The following is a 26,827-nucleotide window of genomic DNA, read 5'->3' as shown; positions in this document are numbered from 1 at the left end:
ATGGAATGTACACAAATAATAAGTGTAAGCAGTATATTTAAGTTACAAACATATTTTTCAGATCTGTTGACTTTGATCTGAAATCCAATTCCATAGACTGAGAATCCAGAGCTCTCCTAATATTCCCGCTAGTTTCCAAGACTGGTTTTCCCTTGTCTCTTTCTAACTCCTCATTTCTGTATCAAGCTTGCTACCACTGGGGATTAATGCGAGTGTGAAGCAGAGTTCGTTCACCACTTCCCTCTCTAACTACAGCTTCTCATGTATGCATACCACATTCATGCATTTTAGGGACAATTCAGTTTTGAAGTTTATGGGACAGGGTCATCTCGAATATCCTATAGCAACTCACCATCACATTGGCTACATTGCTTTTTCCTTTACCCTCCTCTGACGAGTAGTGAGAAAATCTCTTCCTTTACTAAGCACAGAGCAGTAAAGCTCATATTTATACCCATTGGGTCCAGCCTTCCATTAAGTGGTTTCCCCAACAAATATAGTTGTTTTCCTCTACGGAATTCTGGTGAATAAAATGTTCTCCAGTCTGATATGCTATTACTCATATAATGAGGAACTCCCTAATGGTGAGTTTCACTAAGCCTGTAATAAGTTAACCAGGGCAGCTACTGAGTCTTTTCCTTCTTTAGGGTTCTTCAAAAGTAGATGTTGATTAATGTGTATGTGTGAAAGGGAGCTTGAAATCCTGTACTTTTCAGCTGATCTAATAAGTTTTTATATTTACAAAAAGAGATTTTACCTAAATGACCTCAGATAGATGGAGTTGGATTCAGCAAATCTCAGAAAACTACGGATACCTGAGTAGCAGCAGAGAAAATATAAGAAATTTGGTCTCCTGAGCCTTAGTTCTATATGTTCTTTCCACTACACATTACGTTATACCCAATGTCCTAGCTCAACCAAATAAACCTCTGAAGACTTCTGATTAGAGACCAAGAAGCATCCCCCTTCCTGATCAAGGCTGACCTCAAAGTTCTAACTCATTTAATTCTATTTTAGTTCCTCAAAACTAAAAGGACATGCTTTTCTTTTTAAATGATGCAGTGTTTGGAAACATCCCCAAGAAGATTCTTTCCTTTTTTTCAAAAATAAACCTCAGGGCCTGGTTTTATTTGTTTGTTTGCTTGTTTTTGGTGAGGTTGCTCTTCAAAAGAATTCACTGCAGTTGGGTTGCAGAGCCATCTGCCACTACATGCTCAAGTATTGTGGTTAAAAAAATCTGGCCACCCTGCCTTTGATATAAAAGAACCACATGGGTTGAGTCATATGCTGTGGAGAGAACACAGCTAATTATGGGATGTGCTGGGCCCAGAGAAGATGTTAACTGCTCCATAATTACAACTGCAATTCAAGGGAACAGAGTCATGGAAATCCAGTTAATATAAGGACGTCAACATAAAAATACTAAGTTCTAAGCCCCAAGCTACTAAAATATAGTTCCATTCTTGAACTTTTATTCTCATGAACTTCCAAACCGAAAATCTGGGTTGTCATCAGGGATATTCATGATCCTGAAGCACTTTTTGGCATGAAGTAAAATTTTGTTTCAACGATGCTATGTTATGATTGTTTGAATGATGCTGAAAGAATGGTACTAGTCCAGAAGATGCAGGACCTTGTTCTAGCTTCAGCTCTACAGTGAAACGCAATAGACCTTGTGTATGTCACTGAATATAAGTGGGGGAGTTTAGGAGGAAGTGAGTTGAGAGAATATCTGAATTTCTTCCCAGGGCAAATAGAAATAGTCCCTTTCAAAAAAATTATTGACTCTCAAGTTTATGGCAGGCAAGTATTTGGAATTCAAAAATGAATAAAACATAGTATATAGGCAATTTCACAAGGTTATTACACTTTCTCTAAATGTTCCCTAATTTAGAAAGGTCATGATGATAATAGAAACTTTACTCTTTTGATATTTTTTTTTTTTTAATTTCAGCTCAAACTCTGATCAAGGGAAGTAACTACTCATGATGAGTGGACTAAGAAGGTAGTAGTTATAATAGAGGAATTCAGAACAAATATTCAATAGTATTTAAAATATTTTTAAAAATTACCCTGAGTAGCCATCTACAATAAATTAGGAGCAGGTATTTTATGTATAGTAACACATAATGCTACACCAACTCTTCAAGGTTGATAGGTTATTGCTTTGTAAACTGGAAATGATGACAAGGCTCCAAGAGGTACCAGTCAAAAGTCAGAGTTATCAGCTAGCACTGACAAATGCTAGAATTAGGACACTTCCCAAATTTCAAAAACTAAGCTTTTAGCATATTAATGGGTATGCAGAGGGACTGAAATGTCAACAGAAGAAATGTGTCTAACACGGGATGTTTCATCAAACTATGAAGGGGAGAGTAGACTTTAAGGCATTATTTAATAGAGTGTGTCCCCATTGAGACAATTTCTTTTTTTTTTTTTGGAAATGCAGATGTCTAAATCAATAACTACGGCAAATTATGGTCAATGAGTTTAGGGTCTTCAAGAAATAAATACTAATATTGCTTTGTTTTTTCAAAAGGAAATGAGGCAGCAAATCTAAAATGGATATATGTTTTGACTTATAGGGAATGAAAATAATCTCCTTCCCCCACTCTTACTATTACACCTGATTTTCTTTGAACCTGAATAAGTGGAAGAATTAAAAGTCACATACGATTCTATCTATACACAGTCCAAACCTACTTTAGTTATTCAAAGTGATGCTGGGTGTGTGTAAATCAAATATCTAAATGGAATGACTTTTCCTATTTTTTTTTTTTTTTTGGATGGACACTGCCCCATCTAGATATCTAGAAATCATTAAGTAGAATGGAAGGAATAGCAAAAGGCTTTGGTGACTTTGGAAAGGCCAAGACATTTTTGGTACGTGGGGCCAAAGACAGAATTGGAAAATAAGATGTTTTTAAAAACACCTCTTTGTATTGGATTGAATTATTTTATTAAGTCCTCTTCTGATCTATTGTTGGACAAATCTATATTAATGTCTCCAGTGCCTAGCATGATAACTGGCACATAACTGATGATAAATATTTTGCAAAATAAGCGAAGCAATGAATGTCATGGGGTTTCTTCAGCCGTGGGGTTGGAATACATTGAAACCTGAGACTTATTAGTAAATGGAGATACCTCTTCTGCATTTCAATGTAAGGCATTTCAATGACAACAAGCCAACTGACTCTGTAAAAGACAGAATAATCTTCTTTTTAAGCCTTTATACTAGCCTAGAATCTGACCCAGTGACCTAGACATCATAAATGATGGATTAATACTGGTTGAACTGAGCAACCCTACTGACATTTTGGCATACTGAAAAGCAAATCCAGAAAACCCCACTAAGGAAATATTACCTTGAATCTATAGGTAGGTTTTTAAAAATATTTGGAAGGATTTAAAAAATACTATTTTCACATTTTATTTAGAAGGGAATTCTATGAGATTGGTAGGTTAACTAGTATTACTCCATTTTACCAAGGAAGAATTAAAGAACCCCAAATTTAAACGATTTTCCTAAGATTTCTTAACAAGTTAATAACAGAGTCAAGATTAGAATTTACCCTTTCTAAACTAGCTCTCCTTGATCAAACCTATCTTTCTAATGGATACAATTCTGCAGGTAACAGGTGGATTAGAGACAAAGACTACCCTGGCATAATAATAAAGCCAATATAATTTTGTCAATTATCTTGTTATAAAGCTACCTGGACGTGTATTTATACTTTTAATTTATGATATCAAAACCAAACTTGTTCACATAGTTGGATGTAGTGAATTCTTGAGTGTTCTTTCAATGAACAAATAATATAAATTCACAGAGCTAGCTTCTTTCAATCAATACATATTATTTTCTAAATATTCAAGTTAAATGCCAATGGCATTGCTAATGAAGTATCCCATACACATCTCTAGCTTTCATGAACCCAAACTATCTTAGAGTTAATAGGCAACCTCACATACACCCTCAATCAGAGAGCTTATTCCTTTGTCTCTCTACGTTCTTTTTCTCTTTATTAAACATTTTAATTAATGATTTCTCCTATTTTGGGGGAGACTTCATGGGGCTCAAGAGCCTCAGTGTGCACACAAAAAGAACAGAAGAGACAGTGTCCTTCAGATCCCTCAGTCCATCCTCACATCCTTTTGTAACGGCCCTTTGCATTTTGAAATTAATCCATCTAGTTTTTTGATATGTCAGTATTTGGGTAAGGTGAAGAGGGTCTCCATCTCTGAATTCAAGAAGCAAGAGCTGGACATCTAACTCCTTTTTTAAATCATTTAAAATGTTTCTGAAGTTAGCCAAGCTTTAGTTTTGCTTAACCTGCTTGCTGCAGCTGGCCTGGGTTCTTCCTAAAATCATGAGTGTCTCTGGGAAAGAATTCCACTTTGGTCATGTGATAAACAGCTTCAACCTGAATAGAGAGCCTTCAAGCAGCATTGTGGGAGGTGGGCCTTAGAGAGCCACACATCCACATCAAAACCCAGAAGACATTCTCAGTCTTTAAGTTATCAAATCCCACTGGAAGTTGATTTAAATTTGCAGTTTCTGTGAAAATATATGAAATTTCTTGAAATTTTACAAAGATGTTAATGCCCCAAATCAAGCCTATGCTATGCAAATATTTAAAACTATAAGCCATTTTTCCAAAGGACAGGAACTAGGAGGTTAGCCTGCTGAATTTCTTAGTAACTAATTGAGGACCATTGTCTAGTTTTCTTTAGATTTCAAAACTCTTTTTTCTGAAGGAGATTCATACACGTTGGCCATGTGTCCTCTAGGGCAGTTGATTTCCAATATAAATAAGCGGCATGTGTTAATAAAAAAAAAAAAAAAAAAAGTGACGAAGCGAATTCTGGCAAACCTTCTCTTTATTGTCCAGAGATTTTATCTTTGCTTTCTCGCTCCAGCTGGTACCTGAAAAAGCACTGTGGATAGAGAAAGTAAAGCTCAAAGGGAGGAAGAAAGGAGAAAGTAAGAGCTCAAAGTCACCTTCCTCCTACTTCTCTCTTCCTTGGGTCACACTTGAATTTTTTTCAGTATTAATTGGTTTTGCTTATTTATTTATTTATTTATTTAAGACGGAGTCTGGCTGTGTCACCCAGGCTGGAGTGCAGTGGCGTGATCTCACTGCAAGCTCCGCCTCCCGGGTTCACGCCATTCTCCTGCCTCAGCCTCCCAAGTAGCTGGGACTACAGGCGCCCGCCACCACGCCCGGCTAATTTTTTTGTACTTTTAGCAGAGACAGGGTTTCATCGTGTTAGCCAGGATGGTCTCGATCTCCTGACCTCGTGATCCGCCCGCCTCGGCCTCCCAAAGTGCTGGGATTACAGACATGAGCCACCGCGCCCGGCCAGTTTTGTCTTATTTTTCAAACTAAATTAGAGTGTATCTCCAAGGCTCTTTGAAAACAAGGAAATTCCCTAAGAAGAACATCAGTAATGAATGGCACAGAATTACACACACACACACACACACACACACTGTCAGTCAATTGAGAAGGACACAGAGTCCAGCTGAAGAAAACAAAGCGGAGAATCTCTTTATGCTTTGAGACCTCTCATGTTTGTTTCCCTCTGTATTCGCATTTCAGAGGAAGGGTAACAATCGATGCATGCCAGCTGAAGTCCCGCTTCAGTCCATATTCTAGAGCTTTTGAGGTATTCAATCAACTCAGTTCGGAAACAGGAAACACAATGTCCTTCTGCCAAAATACTTACTTTGCATAATAGGTTGTTTTTGCTATTTGGTATATCTTAAGAAATGAATTGTAAAGCTAGTTCTTTCAGCATGTAAAAAATATAATACATGGGATCATATGGTGTTTGGCACATGGAAAGGGCAAAAAATAAGTTAGCTTTAATTGCTAGCATTCTCACTATTTATCTGCACACCCGTGTTGGCCAGACTTATTCAGCAAAACAGGTTACACCAATTCCCACAAGGCCAGTGTATCACTTGCAGGTTTCCCCAGTGTCTGGGTAAGTAAGCCACATGGAAGGTGACTCTAGCAGCAAAGGGGTGAACTGGGGGAAGTTCCGCCCTGAGTCCCAGCTACTTCTGCCCCACCATCTTCCATCTCACTTTCTCAGGACCCAGATAAAAAGGACACAAGTTCCATGGCCCATGCCACTGTATAGACAATGCCCTTCTAAAACCAGGCCCTCTGTAGTTAATTGTGTACACATGTGTCAGTTGCTAGATTGTGAACTTCAAGGAGGGACCAAGTTTCCTTTCTCTTTGTTTTCATTTGGTCATTTGCCTTGTACTATGTCTGGAAAAGAATGCTGAATAAAGGGTGAAAGAATGAATGGTAGTAATATTCATAAGCAAGTCAACTGAACCAGCCTAAAGTAAAAGGGGAATTGTCATGTTATTTCCCAACTCATTGTGGGATCCTTTGTTCCACCTGTAAAGGATGGTTATCAGTGCCCTCTAGCATGCCTTAGTTTCTCTCCATCCCTGCTTCAGACCCCTTCCCTCAAATTTCTGTATCAGAATCCTCCACTCTCTTTCTGCCAAGTGGCAATCAGGAGTGAACGTATTCATTAATCAGGGAAGCAGCCCCTAAGACAAGGTACTAATACCTCGATGTAACAGAAATCCTTAATTCAGGGAAAACTTTTATCTGCTAAGAATCTAACATGGGTCACCACAGTGGGGCAATGTCAAGATCTGCATCAGGCAGGTGAAAGACCACTATTTTATTGTTCTTTCTTTTAGGGATCCTAATGACCTCTTTAAGTGACTTTAGAAAAATACTGTTGTACATGTAGGATCTAAATAAGTCTGGCCAGCCGGCTACTGCTTCACTAATTCTATCTTTTTTCTTTGGATCCTCCAGAACCACTCTTGAAAGAAAGTTTATGCAGAAGGCATCATAAGAATAGCTGTTGCATTGTTTGCAAGCAATTAGAGATGGTAGAAGGGTTATATAGTTCCTCATCAGAGGCCCCAGCAGTGTTGTTCCAAATACAATCAAATGTTTGATTTCTTTGGATGGCCACATGAGTAAACGTGACCAGAGGCTGCTACGTTCCCTCTCAGTTGAAAGCTTCTGCTAAATAAATCATAGCAGCTCCATGAGAAAGTGAGGGGAAAACCCACCAATGACTAGTCAAGAAACTTTCAAGTATAACTGAGGAAGTCATTGGAAGAAAAGAAAGCAGAAAGCCTAACAACCCAGCTGCTTTTCAGATGGCACCTCCTATGACTCCTGAATTGCCTAAGAGTTCTCTGAAATAGAACATGTATTGCACTACCTTGACTGGCTTTATTAAATTAGAGTGTAAACTCCCTAAGGACAAAATCTCACGTGGCATAGTAGCAACAGTAGATTTGGTGAGTCAGACTGCAGGGGTTTGATAACAGCATCTGTTACTAATAAATCTATAACCTTAAGCTAGTTATCCCACATCTCTGGTTTTATTTTTGCAAAATGAAGATGATCACATTATCTACCCTATAAGTTTATTATCAGTATTGCTTGAATTAAATCATCCATCTAAAACTCCATGCACAGGACTAGGCATGTATTAACACTCAATAATTATCAATATCAACTGCTACTACTGATCATTGCTGCCTTCCAAGTGCAGTGCCCACTGAACAGAATACTCTCAAGATAGATACAATTTAAGAGATAAATCTCAAGTATTGTCCTGTAGAGCTGCTACATTGATGTATAAGCTGCATGGCCTAGAACAATTGTATCATCATATCATCATACCTCTGGTTAACTTATCAAACACTTCTGTTTTTATCATTTAGTACCATGATATGAAATATTTGAGGCAGCTATATACGGATACTAGGAATTTAAACTAGGTCAAGAGAGTTGTTTCTTTATTCAACAAACAATTTTGAATCAGATACAGTTTTCTAGGCATTTCAAATCACTAAGAAAGCTATAAAAGGATAAAATTAATATATAATTCTGATTGACAGTAGCTTATATTTATTACTTATCACAGAATAGGCATTGTGTTAGGCTCTTCACATATATTATCTCTTTTACCTTGACAAAAACCAGCAAAGTAATTAGTATGCCCATTTTAGAGAGAAGAAAACGGAGACTCAAAAATATTCAATGACTTGCCCAACATTTTTCAGCTGGAATTTTCAAGAGCCAAACCCCACTTTGCAATTCCAAAGCCTGTTTTCTTTCTATTCTCTTACTATTCCTCTTTCAACATCTCACCATAACGTTAGGTAGAATGGAATAAGCACTCGATTAGAGGTACAAGTAAATTATTATGGAACTTAGGGAGGGAAAACGGTGGATTTGACTGGTAGAGGATTTGGGAAGGTTTCTTCAGGGCATTTAAAATGAACCATATGCAATACATGGAATTACAGAGGGAAGGGAGGAGTAGAAAAAAATGGGGGCATGAGGAATGAAAACCATGTCTGCAAAGATTCAGCAATGTCAATTTGCAGGAGAGAGTAGCTGTGTGGTTAGACATAGAGAATAGGCTGCAAATAGGGACAAATTATGGTCAGGTGGAAGTCAATCTCCAGTGTTAGAAAAGATGGTTAAATCTCTTAAAGCATGGACAAAATTTCCCTGTATCTTTACAAACCTGGTTGCACAACTGAAGCAAAGATGAACTTGAGCTCTACCATGATTTTGAAAAACGATCACAATTCCTGTTTCAGCAGATCTGACTTAATGATGTTTGTCTATAGCACACAGACGCACACACACACAATCGTGAGCAGCTGATGTCTGAACAATCATATCTTGGCCATTCGTTCTCTCCACACAACTTCTCCCCTATGGCAAATCACCCAGAGATCATTATTAGTTCCACAAATAGCCAATCAGCAAATATTTATGGTAAAGTCAGTCTGTTGCAAGATCCAAAAGAGAGACGGAGAGGGAAAAGGAGAAAAAGAGAGAGATGGAGAGGGAGAGAGAAATGGAGAGATACAGAGAGAGGGAGGGAGGGAAGGAGAGACAGAGACAGAGAGAGAGCGAGAGAGAGAGCTAGAGCACTTTATTAGTGGCTCAAAAGCAGGTGTCTTAAGAGGAATATAGAGTTTTAAAAATGGCAAGCCTAGGCATCAATATAGAGCTTGGGGCGGTGATGTTCAGAGACCTGTAGACCTTCAAGATGGCCTATTTTACCCAGTTTTATAGACAAAATGTTTAGAAAGCCTTGAACCTGCACCCAAACCCAATGCTCCTGTTGCCCTAGACTCTCTACAACCATTTTATCATTTAGTTGTTGTGAAAGCAGTGACTGCTGCCTCTAGAATATATCCCGTTTGCCTCTGAAGGGAAGGCTTTTTTTGGCTACAGCAAAAGGAAAGTGGGAAGATAAAACAAACTTTAATTCATCTGTTCTTACTCATAGGCTTCCCATCAAGGATGGGTTTTATCCTTATTTAGAATCAATACTAAGTAAAGAAAGTATAAATATACCAATTGAAAAATGCTTTCTGTGGAGACCTTGGCAGCCACAGCAAATTGCCTGAGGTTTAGAGACACCATGCATTTTCCCTAGGTTTTACTCTGAAACCCTCAAGTGTTAAAGCCAATCATTTCCTGGGACCCTTGATATAATAGCATCCAGGATCTGTTAATAGGGTTTCTTTTTTTGTTTTTTGTTTTTTTAGTTCTGCGACCGAGGTAAATTCCTAACAGACCAATGGAGTTTTTACACTCTAATTGCTTTTGTTGACTATTTCTCCCCCAGAGATAATAGCAGCTGTAGTTAAGTTGAGTATTACTATGTTTGTGAACATAAGAGGATCTTGGAGAAACTTGAGGATTTCCCCTGGGCATCTCCCATTGGTTAGACTGGTGTCAAGGAACTCAAATGTCAGAATGCTCCTAGAGTCTCCATATGCTGCTATAAGTGGCATAGACTCTGAATTAGGTGGCCTTAATTACCTTATCGTTTCTCACACTAACTAGCACTTTAACCCAAGGAAAAGTTGAACTCCAAAGAAAGATTTTTTGTCTGTATAGTGGGAGAGTTTAACTGGCATGTTCCCTTAGGATCCCCCTAGTGCTAGTCTATTTCAATTTATTTGGGTTGCCCTAGATCAAACTTGTCCAACCCTTGGGCCACAGGCCACATGTGGTCCAGGACAGCTTTGAATGCAGCCCAAGACAAATTTGTAAACTCTCTTAAAAATTAAGGTTTTTTTTGCAATTTTTTTTTTCTCATCAGCTATTGTTACTGTTAGTGTATTTTACTTATGGCCCAGGACAGTTCTTCCAATGTGACCCAGGGAAGCCAAAAGATTGGACACCCCTGCCCTAAACAAACATGAAATGAACCACAAGATAAGGGGTCAGGGCTGAACATCCTGAGGAAATAAAAGGCAAATGGATATTGGGGGTGGACTTAAAGGGTTTATGACTGGATTTGTTCTCAGGCTTTTGGAAGAGCTGAAATCTTTTGGCCAATGTCATCTTTGGATTAATGAGTCTCAAGTTAACTCACTTTGTTGAGGACATAGGGGCAACTTATTTTCTTAAAAAGTGAAACCAAAACAGCCTTGACTGATGAGTCAGGTCTTGGACCACTCTCTGGTCACTTTTTCACTACATTATGCCACCTAGATTTTCTCCTTGAGACCTAAAGGAAGGAGAACATAAAAGGCAGATGACTTGGAAACATTAAACTATTATTCCCAGTCTAAAGACTATTCCAGAAGATGATACACATAAAAATGCTTTCAACATGCAAAAAGTGTAAGAAATTAGAAAATTAATGTCTCTCTTAGAGCTTCAAAATTAGCATTAATATGGTTAGAGGATCCTACTGTAAAGATACCTATATACATTGACTTAAACTGGCATTTTCTAACTTATTTGACCAATGAATACACATTTTTGTTTTGTTAGTAAACATAAAATTTTGGTTTTGTTAATAAACAAAAACCACCAATTATCATTGTATTTTGTTTATAAATATGTAGATATGACCACTCCTATAGACCTATGGAAAGATCATTTTATCTGCACTATGAAGTAACTATCTCACTCATCTTAGCATGTGCCTATTTGTACCTCTTTTTTCCTAACTACCTTCATTTGGCACAGAATTGACTTTTAGTATAGGGTTCACAGCCTGATCTCAGCAATTTCCTTATTCCCACTATTAACATGACACCTCTGTATCCCAAAAATTACCTAGCATAATGTTTGCATACCATGGATACAGAAATATTAGTCATTATTCTGTAACTGAGTTATATAAAGTTTTTCTGTCATTTTTCTGTGGGGACAAAAGCATGAAGTGAATGACCAAGCTGGTCACTTATATATGGGCACCATTGACTTCTATCACATTGGTTTGTGGCATACTATCCAATGATGCATGCTCGACCTCTCATGCATTAGTGAGAGAAGTGCAGCCAATCTAAGCCTCCTTTAAGTGTAAGTCCAGGGAAAAGGAAGCCACAAGCATCCTCCCTCAAAGCCAGTACACGCAAATCAAGGTCAGCAGTTAAAGGCCATGGTCATCTGCTCAGTGACCTGTCTTTACCCTTGGTGGTTGGTTCAGTTCCAAATAAGCTCTGGTCAGGAGGAACGAGTCCAGCCCAGAGTGGCCGGAGGGTCCACATGACATTTAGTTGCTGCATGAAGTCCAGCCCAGCTGTAGGCCATCCCTTGGATGTAACCCCAAATGACAAAGTCATAGACAATAAGAAGTAGACAATACACATGGGCACAGATAACACAACTCAGCCATATGCATTTGTTGATCAGAAGGAACAAAAACAATTTTTCGAGACAAAAATAAATGTACTTGGGATGTTGTAGGGACTCAACACATTGCATTATTATTCTTAATCATGGGCTCTAAGAAGGCTTGGACTGCAGCCTGGGGTATTGTGCTCAAAATCCCCCTGATCCCTCAATTTTATTATCTATAAAATGAAAATGAAATAGAATCATATAGGGAATGTGGCAAAGTAAGCAGTTCCTAGCATAGAGTAAGCATACATTAAACATTTTTTTTAAATGGGGCAGTGTGACAACCTCATCATTTTGTCATTGTTAGTTGGGATCTCTTTGAAGTTGACCTCCAGATTACCTCAATGTCTTTCTTGCCTTATTCCATTCTTCCCTTTTCTTTCATCCTCCTCTCCCTTCTCAATCCTCTCCTCTATTTCTTCTCTCTGTTATCTCCTCTGATACAACGGGTCAGCCATGATCTTTCAAATGCCTACTCCTTTCTTATAGATAGAGCTGGGGAGAGAGAGGCAGAGCAATGTCCCAGCTAGGGAAGGGGTTCTCCCTTGGAAGAACCTGTCTTTCCTTGGGAGACAGGTTCTCCCCACAGATATGGTTAGATGTGGTCACTGGAGTGAAGGAGGGCGACAAGCTTTGGTGACAGTAGCTCACACACACTTCAGGATCTGAGGAACAATGGATAAATATCTCTTTTTTTATCTCTTAATTCGCCATGAAATTGCCAGGATCTAGCCCCACCACTGTCGTCTTGAACTCATATGCAGTTCCATTAAGAGTGCTCAGCTTAACTGCCTTTGATTGTGATGAGGGTAACACCAACCCATAATACTAAGGTGTCCAGTGGGCTGCTGGCCAAAACATGCTAGCTCCTGTTTTTTGTAACTGGAAATCATTTACTTAACAAATATTTCTCAGAAATCAAATATGATTCTAATCATATGCACTAATTTGAAATTAGGAATCATAGTTACTAATTTGAAAAAAATTATTTTGCAGAAGTATTCAATGACTCCATAACAACATATGCACATGCAAACGTCTCTTAAGTAAACATTAGCAATTTTTAAGTAATATTTTTAAATGAATATAAAAGGTATGCAGTCGAATACACAAATGACAAGCATACAGCTTGATGAATTTTCACAAACAGAGCACACCCATATAACTTTCACCCTGACCAAGAAGTAGAATATTCTAAACATCCAAAGCCTCCATCATCCCCATCACCCTCTCTTCCAGTCGCAAGCCCTCCCAGGGTAACATTATCAGAGTTCTAACACTATAAGCTAGTTAGATTGCTTTTGAACTTTATTTAAATGGAATTAATCAGTCTCTAATCTCTTGTAGTCTGACATTCTTTACTCAACATATGATTGTAAGATTCATCCACGTTGCCACATGCAGTAAACGTTCATTTGTTTTCATTGATGTAGATTAGTCTTTATCAGCCAATTTCAATTAGCTTTACATATCAAACTTTGCATAGTTCTAAGTGCTTATAAAAGCAGGAGCTGTGTATTGACTACAGACAAGATCAATAATTTGCTGAATTTTTACACGGTTCTATTTATTCTTTCTCCTACAGGCTTCCACTGGCAATAGCCCTGACTCAGCCATGAAAATGGGCTTTCAAACTGTGTATTTCTTGCCTCCCTTTTCCAGTTTCTGTCTCACCAATTGATACAGTTTGGATGTTTGTCCTCTCCAAATCTCATGTTGAAATGCGATTACCAGTGTCGGTGGTGGGTCCTGGTGGGAGATGTTGGATCATGTGGGTGGATCCCTTATGAATGGTTTAGCACCATCCCCTTAGTGTTAAGTGAATTCTCAATCAGTTAGTTCATGTGAGATCTGATTGCTTAAAAGTCTGAGACCTCCCTGCCCTTGCTCTCTTGCTCCCTCTTGCCACGTGACATGTCTGCTTCCCCTTTGCCTTCTGCCGTGATTGGAAGCTTCCTGAGACCCTCACCAGAAGTAGATGCTGGCACCACACTCACTGTACAGCCCGCAGAACCATAAGCCCATGAGCCAATTAAACCTCTTTTCTTTATAAATTACCCAGCCCCAGGAATTTCTTTGTAGAAACTCCAAAACAGCCTAACACACTGGTCATCTGGCATCTCCCCAACCACCGTGTCAACTTTACCCACCCTTCCCAAAAGTATGATCAGAGAGGTTGAGGTGTAATATTTTTCCTTTTCTGCCAACATAGAAAAAAACAAACTACATGTGCAGAGAATATTGCACAATTTTTCAACCCCTGCCTATGTTGGTCTTCACATTGAAGATACATGATCTTATCTGAAATACCATGGATATTCATACAATAAGAACAAACATTTGTCCCCATATTTTAAAAAATATTTAGGGTTTATCTGGATGAATTTTTTTTCTATCACCTTAAGTAGGTAGAGATAGGTGAAATTAGACTCTAGTGAGCTAAAGTGAGGGCAAATATTACAACAAAACAAGGGATGCTGAGAGACAATATTTATGGTTAACTTAGCCATGGAAAAAGCCCTGGAAATGGAAGAAAGTCTAACACGTTAAAAATGGAAGAAAGGAAGCATACCAAGCAATGCAGTCGCTCCACCAATGTCATTCTGGCCCATCCCAAAGGAACACAAATAGAAATATTCTGGAATCTAGCGCCACTGATATTTAAACTCAATTTCCCGCAAGGTCAGGAATAATAGCGAGTTATTTGTTTTACTAACTTAGGTTGCAAGTGCCTTGGGCGGATCCTGTGCCTTCTTCTATATCGCACTCAGCGCCAAGAACACTGTTAGCCATCAACAAAACCATAATAGAGCTAGAGCCTTTTCTAAAGGCCAACGAAAACACACACTGAGCTAATGGAGACATTTACAGGCAAAGGATTCCAGTTTCCTTTCTGAAAATGCCACCAAGACAGCATAGCTAATTAGGTCTTAGTAAATGACAGACTGACCAGAATGGTCCACCTGCCTTTATGTGTATACCAGACCATTTTTCTGCTAGCTTGGTTTTTATCTTTGCTTTTATTCTTCTAGCTATAAGCTAAAAGGTCTATTTTTGAAATTTCAAAAGTCTTTATCTGAGATCTGACTTGTGAGTTCACAGGAATTTCAGGAAAATGGGAATACAGAGCCTTAACATTGTAAAGAATGAATTTATTCACTTGAAGCTGTTCACTCATTCTTCTCCTAGCTCTGTTACCTTCCCTTTGGCAAAACTTCAAAAAATAATTTTGTCCAAGGCCACCCAGAAATGCAATGACAATTCCAGGGACAAAATTCAGATGTTCCATGCAACCTTGCCTCTTACCCAGCCTAAGAGTAATCATAATTTTTCCAATATTCCCATTATACTTGTCCTCATGACAGTCTAACTCAACCCTTGTTTGTGTTTCTGAAAATAACCCAAATTGATGGAGATAGGCATTGCAAATATGGGACACTGAAGTAGCACAGACTCAAAGTCTAACAAGTTCTCTCCGTGAACAAGAATGACTTTGACGTCCACTAAGGTTCTGTAAGCCTAGAGAAAGACCACAGAAGATGAATGTTAATCACTGGAAAGCTCAATAAGAATTAATGGAGCTTCTAATATAAGAAACCAGAATACAAATGTTTCTGTGTCCCTCACATTCTCTTCCTCCAAAATACTAGCAGAAAATGATAAAACTACAAGTCATAGACTTTATCTACCAAAAAATGAATAAATAAAAAATTTCGGAGATGCCAAAGTATCAGCATAGAAGCCAAAACATACCAAAAAGTTGCAATGCAGTATGGCAGAGCAGAGAGAAAATGGACCCTATAAGTAGATATGTCTGATTCTAGTTTCATTTGTTATTAGCATTGCAGTTTTCTAAACCTCTCACAATTTTATTTCCCCATCTATAGAATTAAGACTAATAATTATGTATATAATTATATATATAATTTTATATATATATATATATATATATATTCCGAGCTCTTTCCATTACAAATGAAAAAATTAACCCAAACTTGCTTAAGCAAAATAAACAAATTAATTAATTAAAATAAAAGAAATATATTGAGTAAGTACCTAAAAAACCTAGGAGCCTCTAGCTTTTGGCACAAATGGATTCAGGTATGCAATGCTGTTGGGAAGTGATATGTTCTATAAGTCTGTTATTTTCTAAAATGACTTAGTTTTCACGCATGTTTTCCCATCATGGCTTCCAGAGCTAAAGGATAAACTACTCACAGCCCCAAGTTCAGTGGAATAAAGACTTCACCTTATGAAAAATTCTACTTGGGAAATGAACCTCATTTCTCTGGTCAGTTATATATCCATACCTAGAGGCAGGACTAGAAGGAATTACATGCCATTATGTGAATAAGGGTAAATGGCTTCAGGAAAGGCAAAAGAAACCAACACCCCCTGCAATAACACACTGGGGTTGTTGCAAAAAGAAACAAAGAAAACTCATCCCAGTGCCTGTAATTTTGGACTAAGACAAATAATAAATTAAGTAATTTTTATTGCTGGACAAAATTTTGACTTCCAGGAAATATTTCCCTGTATTGACCCTAGTTAAGGCACACATTACATGCCCTAATGGAACCTCCATGATGTACATAATGTTCTGCCAAAATGATAAGGGGTAATTAGGTAAAGCTGCAAGATGGTGAGATTTTAGCTGGATTGATAGGGAGCAGAAGATTTATCCAGGCTAAGAGGCACAGAAAGGTCATTCTAATGGGAAGTAATAAAACAAGTTGATGACTATGTATTTTTTTTTATCTAAGAAAGAGTGATGTCAGTAAGATGGGCATTCTAACCAACAGAAAATGGCATATGATGAAGTAGATGTGTCAATATTAGTAGAAAAATTTTGCATACCTCCAGCAAAAATAACATTTACAGAATTAAGTTGTTTAAAATGCAATTAGTGAGGAAAGATTTTTAAAGAGCTCATTCAACATAGTTCTTTGAAAAGATATTCCTCCTTAAACTGATCTCCTTTCAGTGGGGTGGCCTGTGTACAAACATAAATTTGACAAATTAAGTTTAGAGCTCTTCATTATAAGACACAATTAACTTACTCCAATAAAAAGGATGATTTATTGCTTTAAGCATGTTAATAAAAGCCCCGGCCACAACTGAGAAACAAAACATAGTTTAGAACAAGAATACTGTATTAATATACATGATGTCGGTTCAAGCAGGGCCAAAATGAGAAACAGTTCTTGGATTTCAGATAGAGGCTTGTCCAACAACAACCTTATTTTGAGCATTTCAAAGGTAGATTTCAAATAAATTATAAAAAGCAAGACAGAAACATTTAACTAAATGTGAAAATAGACTTTTAAACACAGTGAGAGTGCCAACCATAAATAATTTTTGCAAGCAATATTAAGCCAGACTTACCATCCTTCCAGTAAAGCACCTACATCACACACCAAGAATCTTTATTTCTTCTGGCCATGATGAATTCATATGAGTTACCCCATTTTCAAAAAGATGTCTACAGAAGGCTCTCCTGGCAGCCAAAAGCAGTATTCTCTCAAAATAGAAACCCCTTCTGAGTTCAACTTAACAGGTCTGTTATGATACTGTCAGAGAATTTACTAGTCTGAGGAGTTTTATTACATGTAAATGTAAATTTCTTCCAAGGCTTGAAGAAATTCACTCCATATGTCGGGACATGAACATGTGATTTTTTTAAAATGTTGTTTTAATAAATGAAACAATAGTTCTTTCTACGAGGCACCTTGCGCTACTGATTAAAAGTTCTTGTATGTTTACAATAAAGCAAAAATGCATTCAAACACATGGATATATGAGACAAAATTATTCAATAGGCCCAAAAGCAAGTGAGGCTTGTATAGAGGCTAGGGGAAAGTAAAATAACCAATTCCTATTACAGGTAGTGAGTGGCATTTGGTTTCCTGGCAGCTGAGGCAAAAATGGAAAGATGCCACGCATTACAAATTAATTATAATAGTACAGGTAGAGCAGCAGGGAGGACTAAGGGTAAAGTTAGCACTTTTTTTCTCAGAACAGAGCTTTGATCTTTTCAGCTTTGTGCACTTATCTGAAACCCCACGTTCAGCACCACACAACATGAAATACAAAGATTTAGTCTTGTTTAAGTTTTATCTTATAGCTGCATGTGTGTGCACATGCGTGTGTATGTACGCAGGTGCATGTGTGTGTGGCCAGCTGTCTGTCTCATCTATAAAAGAACATCAATACATAAAACATAAAACTAGCAAACATCTCATTTTAAAAACTAGATCACAAGAAGCCATCAAAATGAATTAACAGTAAAATCCATCCCTGAATAACAGAATAAATCCACTGTGCGCTGAAAGTGACTGAATCCCTACAAAAGACATAATAAATTGACTTGTTGCCTGAGGATATTTAAGATTGAATGTTAACCAAATGATTTTTTGTTTTGCAGAATTTTATGCTGAGTTGTTCTTTACAGAGCTACCAAAAGACCCATACTGCTTCCTAAGTTTATGCTTAGACAGTATGACAAAGTTATCAGTATAAAGAAAGGCACTTTTATTTCTTTTTGTTGCAGCAGGAGGAGATAAGTTAATTCATTTCATACTTGTATCATGTTAATGTAGATTAAAAAGACAGGTGTTAGAACTTACTCTTTTTTAGGGCTAGATTTCCTTTAACAAGAACATATATTTACTTGCTCTAATTTTGGCAAATATATTGAATGAAAGACATTGTAATACCTGAGGGACTGTCTGGATAGACCACATGGATTGCCTGGCCCAAAGACAATTATTATCCAGAGAACCAGAGCCAGATGATGGAGCAATGATGAAGTTCACACATAGCTTTGAGATGCCCTTAAACCTGAGGTATGTCAATGCAAGTGCGCAAAAATGAATTGTTACATTTTCAATTAAAAAAACATGAATTGGAAAGACAATGTCAAGAGAATGGGAAGACAAGCCACAGACCAAGAGAAAATATTGCAAAAGACACGTCTGATAAAGGACCTCTGTCCAAACATACAGATACTCTTAAAACTTCACAATAAGAAAATGAACCCATTTAAAAATTAGCAAAAGCCCTAAAGAGCCACTTCACTAAGGAATATGTACAGATGGCAAGTTAATATAGGAAAAGATGTTCAATATCATATGTCATTAAGGAACTGAAAATTTGAATAACAACAATATACCACTACACACTTCTTATAGTTGCCAAAATCCAAAACACTTACCATACCAAATGCTGGCAAGGATGTGGAGCATGAGGAACTCTCATTAATTGCTGGTAGGAATGCAAAATGGTACAGCCATCTTGGAAGAAAGTTTGTCAGGTTCTTACAAAACTAAACATGTTCTTACCATACAATCCAGCAATCACATGCCTTGGCACTTATCCAAATGAATTTTAAAATGTGTGTCTACACGAAAACCTGCACATAGATGTTTATAACACCTTTTCTCATAATTGACAACATTTGGAAGCAATGAAAATTTCCTTCAGTAGGTGAGTGAATACTGTGGTACCTCCAGACAATAGAATATTACTCAGCACTAAAAAGAAATGAGCTGTCAAACCATGAAAAACATGCAGGAGACTTAAACGCATATTACTAAGTGAAGAAAGATTTTAACAAATGTGCCGCTCTGGTGTAGAATGTTGATAATAGAAACGGTTGTGTACGTGTGGGAGAAAGGAGGAATATAGGAATTCTCTGTACTTTCTGCTTAATTTTGCTGTGAACTACAACACCTCTAAAAAAGCTTATTAATAAACAAAAAACATGATGATTTCCTATACTGCATTGAAACTAACATCATAAGTTGATTTTTTCTCCTCTTACAGGGATAGAAAGAGTGGTTATATGTTTATATTCCTTACTTCTAGAACAGCTGACTCCTAATTTTTACTTTATTTTCTGTCATTTGCTTCATTTTCTCTGTCCTGCCATCTCTGTTAATGGCATATGTCAAATAAAAAACACAAAAGAATGCTGCTTTGAGAGTAGCAATCAAAAGCATTGTTTGAAAAGTGACCAAGATTATTTAAATAAGCACCCTGGAGATCAACTAGTTGAAACTCTTTAAGAAACCATGACTGCCTCAGCCTTGCTAATCTCTCTTCTTATTACTCATCAATTCCAAATTCCATTAATCTCCTAGCCTGACTAACATAAGAGTTTTCCAGAATGATCTGTCAAAAAAACGTTCTTCTTCATGGTACTTCTTGCACACCTGTCACAATCACTTTCCCTCAGGATTGTACAGAAGGCATGATCACATCCCCCACAAAGGACGTTTTCTTCCATCCTTGTCTCTTTATTAGATAGTACCCAGAAGTGCCCCAACACACTTTCACTCAATACTCACCGGCGTAGATTATTCTTCAGCTGAAGTTGGCAAGTGACTGGCAAGAAAAATTACCCTGTTTGGTCATGATCAATTACAGTTTACACCCCAGGACTGAGAAGGGGGTTGGTTTTGTTTACTTATCACATGGAAGAAAAGTCCAAGTACTATAAAGTCTCACCTAAAAGAAGGGATTGAAGAAAACAAAAATGAAAAAGAAGAGGGAGGAGGAGAGCAAGAGGAGAAGAAAGAATAAAAGAAAGGGAGTGAAAATATCTTTGGGATAAATAACCAACAGTATCTACCTACAGTTTTATAAAGACAATTTCAGTAGAGGGTAAGATTTAAAGTTCTATTAAAGCAAACATGGAGGGAAATTAGATGAGGAAATAAAGACAGTATACACAAACTATATTTTAACGGATATTAATGAACATGGAACAAAGATATATCCAATAGTTTACACAGAAGAATATAGGGTCAAAGAAGTTTGAGTTAGTTTTAGTTTTGTTTTTAAGATAGGTGATATTGTGGCATATTTCTAGGCCAATATGAATAATCCTGAAAAGGGAAAGAAAATCATGTAGGAAATGTGACTATTACAGGATCCAACTCCTGGTGAAAATGAGATGGAAAGGATTTAAATTACTGATAAAGAGTTTTCTCTTTGCAACAGAAGTATGTATAACCTTTTAATAGAAGGGATAAGTCAGTAGCTGAATACAAATGCTGAAAGTTTGATTGGATTGTTAGTTGGAAAAAAATGATAGTTCTTATGCAATTATATTTCTTTTCTTTCTAAAGTGAGCTTCAGTGTTACAAAAAGAGAGTAGGCAGATAGAGATGTTTGAAATTTGGGGAGAGAGGAGAATGTGTGAGATTCTCAGAGAGAAAGGAAGTGCATTTTCTTGAGAAATATTACGGGGCAGCCTAGTAAATTTGAGATTTTTAGCGTATCTTTACTGTTATAGCGTTGACACAGAAGAAGTGGATAATTTGGTTGGGTGAGTTTGGGGTTTTGTCACATAAATAGTATAATGGAGGGAAGATGAAGAAAAGGAGTCAAGGGTGCTTTTAAAAGAGTGTTACCGTACTAGCCGATGAAAATTTTAGGCTGCATAGGGGAAAGAGATGTAAGAACTGAGTAGAGGTGACAGATGGTGAAAAGGAGTCAGGTCAATGGGTTTAAAGTTTGAATGAGGTCAAAGAATATTTGTTTGGGGAATATAAAAGGAAGTCACTAAAAAGTTGAAGGTGTACAGAAAATGGTCAGAGAAAAGGGCTGGAATTAAAATTTTGTAGGTGCTATAACTACTGATGATGACAAGATGGCTGAACTAGAATGCAAAAATGATAGTTGGGACACCAGGATGTGGGACGGACTATTCACTTCTTGGATTCATCACTTATTTGCCGTTAACCTTGGATAAAGTAGTTCACATCTATAGTTCTTGGTTTCTTCATCTTAAAAAGGAGGATAATAATATAAACCAATTCATAGGGTTGTTGTGAAATCTAAAAATGTTCATTATGTAAAATGCTTTCAGCAGTGCCTGGCATATTGTAAGCATTCAGTAAGTATTCCCAGTTAGTACTATTTGCATTTATATCATGTATTTATTACTTTATTTTTAAATGGTGAAGTTCCTGAATATTTGAAGTATTCACTCTATAACAGGGACTGTTCTAAGCACTTATCTTTTTTAAAAAATCTCATTTGATTCTCACAGTGTCCTTACAGGTAGGTACTATTGTTATACCCATTTCGTAATTTAAGCAACAGAGCATAGCTAGTAAGTGACACAGACATGCTTTTAATCAAATCAGTCTGCTTCCAGATTCTCTGTCCTGAAGCACCATCCTATGCAGTGATTGACAGTGGCATAGGTGAATCCAGGTGATGAGAACACAATGAACGAGGAGAAGACATTTGGAGGGAGAGAGATGAAAACAACAAGGAAGGGTAATGGATAATGAAGTCTATGACATGCACATCAAAGAATCTGGGGTTTTGAGGGAGGAAGGAAGAGAGACAGCCTGGAAGTGACAGTGGAGAACAAGGCTTACAACACACAGAAGCATTTCAAGCATTTCCGACCAAAGGACAACATGAAAAAATAGCTTCAAATTTGGTCATCTAGTGAACTTGGCAGTTCCTTAGGATTCTGTCCTTGTCATTGTATTTTTATCCCAGGGAGAGAAAGTTCTTGTGAAATTCTTGTCCTCTACCCAATCTTGCTAAGAATCATACTCAGTTTAGGGACAAGGCTATAAGGTTAACCAATAGGTTACCAAGATGATTTTTTTAGTGACTCTCAGACTAGTTCCTACATGAAAGCATTGTTTTAAAAACAAAGCAAATTATCAAATGTGGGGACTTTTCTGGTATGTGAGATATTGCAAATAGTGTAATTAGATACAATGTTCCTAATTCCATTTACTTACACGACAGGTTCAAAAATCAATCTATCAATCAATCAAATGCTTTTCATAACCATGTAGCTGTAGATGAGGGATTAGCAAAGTGCAGCCAATGAACTAAATTCAGTCTGTCACCTGTATTTACATGGCCTGAGAGCTAAGAATTACTTTTACAGTTATGAATGGGAGAAAAAAGTTAAACGACTAATAATATTGCATGACATGCAAAACGTATATAAAATTAAAATTCTAAATGAAATAACTAAAATCTCATTACAAATTAGCATTAACAGATAACATTTGCAAAAATGTTTTTGATCACTTTAAACCCAGATCAAATAAAATGTTTTCCCCCCAAAGAGTTCCATTCTTATCTTCCCATTACAGAAATGTGTATGTGATTATTATTATGTTTTGAATTCCATCAATAAAAATCTTTTTTTGCTATATGTTTGTCATATAATCACCTACACAATATTCACAATTTTATCTTTAATCCTGAGATGCTTGAGATATTTGATATCTGGACTCTTACAGAAAAACTTTGCTGGCCAGGCGCAGTGGCTCAAGACTGTAATCCCAGCACTTTGGGAGGCTGAGATGGGCGGATCACGAGGTCAGGAGATCGGGACCATTCTGGCTAACACGGTGAAACCCCGTCTCTACTAAAAACTACAAAAAAGAAACTAGCCGGGCGACATGGCGGCGCCTGTAGTCCCAGCTACTCGGGAGGCTGAGGCCGGAGAATGGCGTGAACCCGGGAGGCGGAGCTTGCAGTGAGCTGAGATCCGGCCACTGCACTCCAGCCTGGGCGACAGAGCGAGACTCCGTCTCAAAAAAAAAAAAATAACTTTGCTAATTTTTGGTCATAAATAATGAGTAGACACAGTTTATGTTAGTATAGGTATTATCATGTGAATATTGTGAATGTGATATGTGGGTGTCTGTGTATAAATGCAGCCATTTGATCACATATTCATTCCACTCACAGACATTTATTGAGCTCCTATTCTATGCCAGACACTGTCCTGGGTGCTGAGAATACAAAGTTGAAAATAGGTAGTCATTGCTCTTAACAAAACCAGTCTTATTATTTTTTTGTAGTGGTAATTTTGATAAAACTTAAGAAGAACAAATAATTTCTACACAATTTTCTTTTAAATGAATATGCCCTTTTCTTTCTCCAACTCAATTGCCAGCTATAATTGGTTACTGAATTTTATTATTTTATAAAACATTTGATGAATTCACTGATTTTCAGTCTCAGCTAGAAAATTGGAGTAGGCAAACAAGACATCTCTCTCCGACCTAACTCCATTGGAGTAAGGGTCTTGTGACCTCTCTCTCCTATGCTTACCCCCTATTATGTCATTTGAATTTTTTTGGAGGGAGTGGGGGTACCTGGCATGCTACTTAGATAAAGTCATCCAAGGTCTGTGTCTCCGCCAGACTGAACTGAGCATTGTCAGTTATCATAGCAATTGTGTTGTTCATCAGCAGAATTGAGGCCCAAAGCCATTTCCATACTTTTCAGTAGCTAACGCTTATCCTTTTCTTTCTAAATTGTCTCTGACATCAATTACCCTGCAGGATTTCAGTGTGGGTTTAGGGGACTGAACAGCCAATGAATTCAGGCTGTTCTTATAGCATGCAACCATAACTTGTGTTTAGCTTTCATAACAGAATCTTATCCAAAACCGTCTCAAACATGCCAAAACCAATCTGAAACCACTTCCTAGGTCCATTGCATAACAAGTGGATATGCTCTTCCCACCACATGATGAAGGGCACTAGGCAGTTAGATAGCTGATCATTTGAATGGTGAAAGTATTTGTCTCGCTGTTACATTTAAGCTACAAAACTTGCAAGATTTCAGGTTCCACATTGTTTATTGAACATTTTTCTATTCACATTCATTGCTATTCCTTCTTTAATGCCCGGGAAGAGTCTATTGCTATCTCCTTTCCCTCACATCCTAGAGTGAGCCTAATTCAGGAGCCCTCACTTTTAAATGTACTTCTTAAAGTACAGTGTTACTCGTTGGGAATGTTCCGCCATAGTTTAAAATTACCTTTAGTAAAATTTTGCCATTTTTCTAAGTGTTTGCTGCTTCCAGGGCCTAATACTTATACAAGCAAATGCAGGCATAGCCAGAAGGTGGAGAATTCAGTTCTTCAGAAATTAAGGGGTTTCATTTTTTATGTTGAATCTGGACGTTGGCCCTCAGATACCCTTGATCAACTTAACCAATGATTTTCCCTACCTAAACACATAAGAAAAAGATAGAAAGAGGATAGAACACAAAAATCCCCTGAATTTCCTAAAGCCAGAGTTCCCAGCCCCTGCACTATTGCCATTTACTTCCCACTTCTGTTTGATCCAGTCAGGCATCTGAGGCCTCTAACTGGATCCAATCTAGTTAATGATCAGATCCAGTACAATCACGGACCCAGTCCAATTTCTGTCATAACTGCTGAACCCCGTTTAGATCTAAAATTTGCTCAAACTTGAAAAGCTCAAAATACAAATCCATGCAGCTTTGGAATCAAAGAACTTACCCACGATCCTCAGGTGCTACCAGAGGGCAATGGACACAGTAGGCCTGGCAGGCATCTCACTTGGTGCTCCTGGGAGCTGCTGGGAGTCTACTGCAAATCCCACTCTGACATCTTCTGCAAGAAGGAAAACATTAGACAAATTAACTGAGTTTGATTGAGCAAAGAACAATTCAAGAATCAGGCAGCTGCCAGAATCAGAGATGCAGGAACTGCCACAATAGGAATTTCAGGGAAGGTCGAGGACCTGGGGATTTTCCTCAGGTGGTGCTGATGGATATCTTTTAGTTTACCTCCTGAATGAAGGCAATTTTCTTAGAATTTATTTTAGAAGGTTTTAGGGCCATTAGAAGTAAGTCTCCTACTCAATTTGCCTGGTTCTAAAACCAGCTTTTTCCAATTGTATAAGCAAATAAATTATTTTAGGCATTTCAAAAGACCTCCTGGAGGAAATATACATATATTATATATATTTACAAATATATAAAATATACATATAATATATATAACTTTTGTGGGAGTGGGATATTTGGGAATTCAGGTTTTTACCTACTACCTACAGAACAAGAAATAGGAGAGAAAGAAAAATGAGTATTTAAGGGTTGCTTTGACAGAAATAAAAGAACCAGGGGACACAGTTTTTTTTTTTTTTTTTTTTTTTTTAACATATAAAAAGCTTTTTTATTTCCCAAGTGTCCTGTTTCCCTAGCTCTGTCAAACACGATTGAGCTTATCTGTCTGGGAAATAGCAGGGCTACGGGAATTCTTATTTGGTTCAGCAGCCACCTGTTACCCCAAATGTCTTCTGTGGTAGTGATATTGATTCTCTGAATCCTGCATCCATGAAAAAGAAGTGCCTATTCATTTCCTTTTATTTTACAAATATACAAAGCTGGAAGGTTGTGCTGTAGCCAGAGCACACTATACAAAGAGGAGAGTTTAGCAATGCTGGAATAGGAAGGAATAAAATAACAAATTCAAAGTTGGAGGGGAAAGAAATTGGAGAAAAAAAGTGAGATAGAAATTAAGTGTGCAGGGAGGGTGAGGATCACATCTAAACCTAATGGCCAGAGACCAGATTATGCAAATTATTTCAGGCAGCTCCACACTCTGCTCCACCCAAACACCCAGCCAATAAAAGAACATTTCTTTAATTGATTTTTCATGTCTCTAAAACTACCAGAATTATCTAACTTCTTTAATGGTATAAGAAAGAGATATTTTAACTTAATGAAATCAATGTGATGCCATTTTGATAAGAAAGTAATACATGAAGTGATTAATAAATTTGGGAGTTTGAGTTGAGCCCTATCTATACCCACTACCATCAAAATAAGAGCCTTCAATCAATTATGTTTAGTGCATTCCATGTTTCTGGGAAGACATCATCATGTCCTCACCTTCGACATAATCCTTAGAGCCATTCTAGAGTCCTCTGTCTCTTTCACCATCTCCCCAAGCTTTGGCATAAGAAATTACTAATACAGGTAATATCTGTTTCCTCAGTATCTCTCAAATCTGTCCTCTCCTGTCTATCCACACTACCACTACTTCAGCCTAGGTCATCCAATTCCTCATCTGGATTTCTGATATGAACTAAGTGGTCTTGTCTCCTGACTATGCTTTAAAGAGAGAATTTGCTAAACTGCAAATCTGTTCTCATCATCTTCTTGCATATCTTTCTTTGGGGTCTCCCACAGCCCTCGGAATAAAGCTTACACATATCCCTATCCTTACAGGACATTTCCTTAATGGCCTTTCCAGGACAACCCTCTCATGTCTTTAGGGGCTATCC

Source organism: Piliocolobus tephrosceles, chromosome 7 (genome assembly GCF_002776525.5).
Source record: "Piliocolobus tephrosceles isolate RC106 chromosome 7, ASM277652v3, whole genome shotgun sequence".
NCBI classification, from domain to species: Eukaryota; Metazoa; Chordata; class Mammalia; order Primates; family Cercopithecidae; genus Piliocolobus; species Piliocolobus tephrosceles.
Note: the sequence above shows the minus strand (reverse complement) of the source record.